This window comes from Natator depressus, chromosome 3, assembly GCF_965152275.1.
Source record: "Natator depressus isolate rNatDep1 chromosome 3, rNatDep2.hap1, whole genome shotgun sequence".
NCBI lineage: Eukaryota > Metazoa > Chordata > Testudines > Cheloniidae > Natator > Natator depressus.
Window position 1 is genome coordinate 118,462,046 of NC_134236.1, and position 8,200 is coordinate 118,470,245.

The window sequence follows — 8,200 nt, forward strand, 5'->3', positions numbered from 1 at the left end:
TTTGCTCTAACACTTGCAAAACAAACAAAGGAACAAAAGCCTGTTGTGCTTGCAACCAGACACAGCAAATGTGCTCAGAGGTGTACACTACCTGTGTGCCAACCACCACTGCTAGGGAAGGAGTCCATCATTTTATTACCTCAGAGTGCAGGAGGAGCATCAAATCACTTGCACTTCTGTCAGATGTCAGGGCTTGGGAAGGTGGTTGGTTGGGCGGGGCGGGAGCGGGGGAGGGGAAGACAGTCCAAATGAAAATGGGTTGGTTAATTAATTGCAAGCAGTGCTTGAAGGACCAGCACGTACATTTAATCAGTTGCCTAGTAACAAACGGTGTATGATGTGAATGCTATCAGCCTGCGGCATGAGCAAACGATGGTCCTTTCTTTTTATCAGCCACCAACATACATGCTCTGGGTTTTTTGTGCCCTTGTGTTTAGAAGGGCTGCTTTGCTACCACATGAAAACTCTGTTGTGGCAGGGAGTCTTCCTTTTTGCTTCTCTTCTGCTTTTCCTGACATTTCTGCTCCTCCCCCAGACAACTCAGAGGGAAGACTGTCTTTTCTTCCATGGAAGTGACCTTTTAGATGGGGAAGCAGGTGACAAGAAAAAGTATCCATCCCCTGACCCCACTTCATTTTTTTTTTTTTAAAAAGGGTGACGATCTACATCTGGGCATAGAGCGCATGAGTTGCCCCTTTTTGGATCCTGACAGTGACACTTATGTCACCATTAACAGTATATATCCTCCATAAAACTGTGTTTGCAGAAAGCCAGAGCATTGTGGGCATTAGGCTGAGGCAGAAGCAACAAAAAAGTGGGTTTATTTGTTTTTTTTGTTTGGTTTTTTTTTTTGCAGTGGCCTTAAACAGAGATGGGCAACGGATGGATAGCTGCTGGACTGCAGCACATAAAACCAACCCAATATGAACTGTGCGGTTCTGTTTCCCGTAGGTGAAAAAATAACTCATGAATTGACAAGCACTCCTATGGTGCTAGATTTATGAGGGGGTTTGACAACAAGAATTTGCTTGTTGTTTTCCACTACCCATATGCCATTATGCTAGCTGGGCCTTATATGCAACGGCACAAAAACAACCACACCTACGCTCTCCATATTCTTAAGAGAAATAAAAAGGAAACATCAAGATAATAAGAGCTGCCATTTGTATTCTAACATCCCATGACAATGTTTGTGTGTCATTATCAGGGTTATTTTTTTTCCTATTTGTAAATCTCACTGGATAAAAGGCTACATCATCCATAAAGAATTCCCACCAGAAATCTTTATAAATCCTGCATCAGTGAAATACTTTCCTGTCATGCTGTGCAGAAGCTAATCTAATTAAGATGGGATCTGCTAAATTTAATAGCCTGCTATGAATTTTTATGGACATCTGGTAACTTGAAGGATGGAACAGCTCTAACACATCAAATCTGCATTGTCCAAGTGAACAATATATGGTCAATTATTTCCCACCCCCTTTATTTTATTTCATTTTATTTTTTATTTTTATTTTTTTTTGGTCACTAGTAGCTGATTTGGGGCTCAATCCTGCCCTCGAGATTCATCCATACAACTCCCATTGAAGTCAGTGGGAGTTATGTGTGCCTATCTGAGAGCAGTGTCCTTGCTGCTCACTGAAATGTTGTTTTTCCAATTAATGCAGGATCAGGAACTCCGTGAATGACATTCTCCTCTTCATAAACACTGTACACAGCATAAAGTGTTTGGAGTTTCCATTAACAGACTTATTCTCAGTACGTGAAAGGGTTATGGGTCCATCCTGGACTGGCTGCTTTTCCTTTTCAAAACCCTACTACGTGTTCTCTGACGACAATGTTCATGTTGGGGAGTAGAGCAGTTATGCCATTTCACTCCCCCACCGCTCCCACACAGTCTCCATTCTGTTGCTGGTTGTAAAATAGGAGGAGATATTTGGGGCAGAATAGTGTTCTCCACTCTTACCTCCCTTCTCCTGCCTAATTCAAACACTGGCTGAAACATTCTAATGCTCCCCAGGGAAGGCTGAGCTGAACTGTTACAGGGCTGTTCCTTTCCCATAATCCATTGCTTCAGGAGGCCACATTTACAACGGCGCACATCTTTCTCTCTCTCCGGAGCTCTTCCCCATCCCCATGAGCCACACTCTGAGAATGCTGCATTAATGAGCTCTTGGTACTTTTGTGGTTTAGTAATCCATCAACCAGAAAATGCATGAACATTTCTTTACAGCCAGACTGATTCCATTGGTGTTCAATTTCCCTAGACATCACTCTGAACTGTCCATAAAAACAAACACAAAAAGAAACCCACCACACAGAAATTGCACTCATAGTTATGTAATTTTCAAACAATGCAGACAGCACCCAGGGCACAATGCCAAACCTTTCCAAAAACAATGATTACAGTTTTCAAATACTCATTTCCTCATTTGCTATCTTAGTGAATAAACCTTTTTTCTCAAAGCTCTGTCCCGCTCCACACACTCCTGTAAATTTAGCAATACATCAGGTGTCGTGTCATCCCTACATGACTGAGTTGGCATTTGAAGATTTAATCTCTTTGCCATCCACCAGTATTAAAAGCCGGCAGTGTGATTTTGAAACACATGCCAAACAGTAGGAAAGTTGTAGTCGCTGCTTGTGACTTCCTCAGGGGCTGGTTTTGTGAAACGTTAATAACGAGATTCAGACGGGGCAAGATATAATAAAAAAAACCCCACCAACAGACTACATTCACACTGCTGACAGTAAGCTGGCACATTTAAACCCACAAGAGTCCTGAAATTCAATTTGAAGTTTGGGTGTGCAGTTGTAGGTGCACAACAGCATGTGCAAGAGGCCCTCAGAGTTAAGAGGCCTGATCCTCAGTGATGTAAACCGATATTGGTCCACTGAGTTCAGTGGAGCTACACTGAATTCCACCTGCTAAGGATCACCCCATCTGCTCCAAAAGCAACTTTAAATGTACCCCCTTGTACCACATATACTATATGGGGCAAATCCTATCCCCAGGTTACACCCTGAGTGATTGGGCTGTGTTTCAATATCACTTGCTAAGTAATAACGTGAGAGGACTCCATGTTTCAAAAACTAAACTGGCTCTTTATTAAGAGAACAATTTACAGAGATGCTGCAACTGCAGGTAGCATTCAGGCCATGTGCACACAGACTGACTTCCTGGTGCCTCCTCCAAACTCTTCCCCCTTGCAACCTATGGTCCTTCCTGCAAGTTCCATGCAGGTTGCTAAAGACTGTGGGGGAGAGTGGGGAGGACATGGGGACAGGAGCAGATGGAACCCGCCCTCCAAGACAGCAAAGCAGCACACCCATTCTTTGGGTATTCCTGTATCCTCATTCCATGGCTTTGGAATGGCTGGTGGATCTTCCCCCTTATACCAGATCCACTAGTCATACCCTAGCCCCCAGCCTCCCTTCCTCACATTGCACCACACTTGTTAAATTATGTCTTGTACATTCTGTTGTGTCATATGTTTGCAATGAGACATAATCTTCCAGCAGCTACTGATTAACATGGATGTATGGAAACGGGACACACCTTGCAGGATGTTAAAGAAATCCATGATTTGTTAGACAGTTACATTGCAAGAATGGTGTATTTAGGTTATGCTTTCTTGGGAAAACTGAAAATTAATTTAAAATGATAACATGATTCTAGAAATGAGGTGTAAAACTTTTTTCTAATGTCTTTTGTTTATTAATACCCATATTAGTTGTTACTCACCATATTGAGAAAAATGAGAACATAGACATTGCAACAGAGGTGTACAAATTTTAATTTTTCTTGATAAATAAAATGGACATTTTAACGAATATGACAAATACATTAGCTAAAAATCCTTGTGGTCACAACAGTTCATGGTAATTTACACAGATCAAAAAAGCATTACAAGTATTTTAAATGGAATATGTTAAATGAAGAGCAAGGAAACCATACTTATGCCATATTCTTTATTTTATAGATTAAAATAGCCAAAGGATTCAGTGTCAGACCTTCTTTGTCTGCGACAAGGTGAATTTCCTGATCTTTGTAGGTTTAAATTCTCAAATTTAACATTGCATTAGTGGAGTTATTCATGCTGAAATGTTTCTATGTGGCTTTAAGAGAAACAAGAAAGAGACTTTGGGTTAAATTCTCAAAAGCATCTCAGGTGACTTAGGAACCTAGTCCCATTTTCAAAAGTGACTTAGGCATAAAAGCAGCAAACTAGAGATGCTGAGCCTTAGACATCACAGTAGATCTCGTGAAATCAGCAAGCTAGAACCAGCAACCCTCACAGGGTATATGTGCACTGCACAAAAACACCTGTGGCAGTGAGTCTCAGAACCTGGATCTACAGACTCGGGCTAGTGTTATGGAGCTAAAAATAGCAGTGTAGACATTCCTGCTCAGGCTGGACCCGGAACATGATAAGGCTCTGAAACATGATGGGGGGTGTGGGGGGGTCTCAGAGCCCAAGCTCCAGCCTGAGCAGGAATGTCTATGCTGCTGTTTTTAGCACTGTAGCGCGAGCATGAGTCTGTAGACCTGGGCTCAGAGACTCAAGACCACTGGGATTTTTTTCTGCAGTGTAGATCCACAGAGGCCTAAGTTCTCACATCAGCCCAACAAACTATAGGTGTTGATCCAGTACCCTGCCAGAAGCCTGTGCCTTGACATCAACCTGGCATGCTAAAGTTGCTGAGGTAGAGATACTGATCCAATGACTTCAGAGTAGCCAATAAGCTCAGAGAAGCATATGCCTTAATATCAACCAAGCAAGCAAGTCTTTGACTTGATGCCAGTCCAGCAGCAGAGGCCACTCCAGGCATAAGCCAGCTAGGCTGCTGCCTAGGGCAACAGATTTCAGGACCTTCCCAGGTTACTTCCAGGGGCAGTGGTGGGGGATGAGGCTGGCAGGGCTGCCAGAAGAGGAGGCGGCCACCAGTCAGGGCTCCAAGGAGCAGGAAGTAGGCCTCAGCTGGGCTGCCAGGGAAGCACACTCAGACACTTTCACTTCTGTGCTGCTTCAGAACTGGGCTCCCAGCCAGCAGCCTTGGAGCTTCCTACAGCCCTGCCCCTCCCCTACAATACCCAGATATCACAGGGAAGATCAGATTTCATGGTCCATGATGTGTTTTTCACAGCTGTGAATTTGGTAGGGCCCTATCAATAACTGAGGATGCTTTGACCCACAGAGCTCCACACCATGGGTGAATGCACACATGGACACACACACATATGCATGCACACACACTTTTGTTTGGCTGACTTTATAGGCCTCTTTGTGGACATAGGGTAAAATTTTCAAAAGCACTTGTGATTTGCAGTGGGACTTTAGGCTTCTAAATCACTGAGGCACTTTTGAAAATGTTACCCATGGATTCCTTTCAGTCACATTTATTCAGTTGTCCCTTTCCCATGCTATTTCTCATCACACTAGAAGATGCAATGTCACTTCACCACAGAATCTACCATGACATACTCACTACGAGAAACAACTGTGAGTTCCCCCTCATTTTTTTATCTTTAAACACAGGGTCCTTCATGTCTATAGTGGATCTACTGTGCTTATGCAAAAAGCCATGTCCCTGCCAAGCTTCACATCCAGGCAGCAGAACTCGTCATCATCATCAGGTTCCCATTACGCCTCTGGCGTTTAGAGCAGCGACGAAGCTCCTCCACTCCTGTCCGTCTCTGGCAAGTCTTTCAATGGTTCCCCAGCTGTGCCTCAGGTTTTTCAGCTCAGCTTCCACAGCTCTTTGCCACGTTGCTTTCAGGCAGCCTTGTTTTTGCTTGCCTTCAGGTGTCCATCTTATTGCTACTCTGATGAAGGAATCAGTTCCTATCCGAAGCACCTGGCCAAGCCATCTCCAGCACCTCCTGGCAATGATGGTGCTCATATCCTCTTGCCTGCACTGTGTCAATAGATCTTGATTTGAGATTGTTCTGGGCCAAAAGATACGGAGGATTTTTTGAGGCTGGCTGGGTGTAAAATAAGTGTGTACTCAACCCTTTCAAATGAAGTCAGAGTTGGCACGACAGGAATTCTGGCTGAATTGCTCAAAATTCCTCTTGAGGATCCTGTTGCAGCAGATCCCCTTCACACTACCTCCCTTTCCTTATAGAATCCTATCTTAGAAGCCCAATCCAGTCCATGATTTTAACCCCTTTAACTTTATCCCACTGCTCCTGTGCTTGAACTTCACTTTATATCAGATCAGATCCCTTTCAACGGTACACTTTTCCCAGCCTCTTCAAAATTGCTATTCAGAGCTCAGTAAAGCTGGGGGCTTAAAGGTGTGAAGAATAATACAAGACAAGGATAATATGTCCCCACAGTGTCAGGGAAGCCATTTATCCCTGGAATAATGAAGGTAAATCACAGCCTCCTTAGTTTACATTGGCCTTATACTTGAGACTCACAGGCTACTGGGGCAGCTTATTATTTGAAAGCGTGCAGCAGCCCTGTTGTGGGAATGGGAAAAGGGAGTTGCCGGTGCCTTTACATTATAATAGCAAACATGTCAGTAAAGGGCATGTTATGAATTATTGATATAAGTATCAAATATGAAACTCTACACAAAGGGTTAAACATAGAAGGCTTGGTCCAAGGCGCTCCATCTGGCAACTGCACCTGCATGGTTGCTACGGAAATTGTGTGTGTGTTAAGCACTCTCTTTTGTCTAGAAAGCAACTAGCAGCCGTGCTGGCTCCAGCGGACCCTGAGAATAGTCAAACCTGTTTCAAGTTCCTTTATGCTGCAGAGCAACCCTACTAAATGGTAGTTCATACCCAGGCCTGCCTGAAGTAGTTCATACTTACCTCTGGGAACATGAGTTCCGTGTGGCCAAAAGCAAGAGCTTTAGGGTTTGTCTAAGGCTATGTCTTCATTGCAAAAAAAGTTGGGGCTTTTTTCCCTGCGGTATAACCGACACACGTTAGCTATCCTGCTGTAAGATCCAGTGGAGGGAGGGCGCTGTAGTTTTACTGGGTGGTAAACAGGCATGGTCAACCATGGGCGAAGGGCAGTGCTGATTTTGCTTAGCTAACTCACAGTAAAAACTACACGTGCCTTGTCTCCACTAGGATTTTCCAGCAGGACAGCTAATGTGCATTAGTTATCACATGGTAAAAACACACCTTTTTGATAGTGAAGAGAAAGTTTATTTTAGGAAAAGAGGTTGAGATTAGGTCAGGGTTAGTTAACACATATGGTCCAGGTCAGGCCTAGGGGGAGTCTAAGGTTGATCTCGATAATCAAAATCAAAATTAAAGGTGTAAACCTACTTCCAGACTAGGAAAAAGGTCAGGATTAGGGCCAAGTACACCAACTCTGACCTAACTTCAACCTCTTTTTATCATCTAGATCAGGATCTCAAACTCAAATCACCATGAGGACTAGTACGTTGGCCCGAGAGCCGCATCATTGACACCTTTTCATACAACGATATAAAAGTATAGTCAAAAATGAACAAAAATGAAGAGTAATATAGTATGCTATTAAAAGTCAATGTATTAACTTTTTTAAAACTGTAATGCGAAGAGGGATTTTAATAAAATATAAACACTCAGTAATGCACCTCACTCAAATGACAAAACATGCATTTCTTTTAGAATTACTTTGGTTAAAGCCCCCCACCTCGCCCCCACTCCACCCCTTCCATGAGGCCCAGCCCCTGCCCCACCACTCCCCAACTCTTCCCCACCCTCATTCCAACCCATTCCCCAAAGTCCCCACCCCAACTTCGCCCCCTCCCTGCCCCTATTCCAACCCCTTCCCCAAATCCCCACCTCATCCCCACCTCTTCTCCACCTCCTCCCCTGAGCATGCCGCATCCCCACTCCTCCCCCCTCCCTCCTGGAAAGTCCTAAGTGCCACCAAACAGCTGTTTGGCAGTGAGAAGCGCTGGGAGGTAGGCAGAGGAGCAGGGATGCGGCGTGCTTGGGGGAGGGGGAGAAGGAGTGGAGAGAGGAGCTTGACTGCCGATGGGTCGGCACCTATGGTGGGCTGCAGGAAATAACTCCATGGGCCGCATGTTTGAGACCCCGATGTAGATTAATCCAAATGAAGCCACATCCTAGTGTTCCTTTCAAATGAGTAGCAAGTAGGAAAGTAATACTTAGTTCTGGATTTTCTGTGAGCTTTGTAACCATGGAAGTCTTGGAGTATATAAAATAAGAACTTGATTCCCCCAA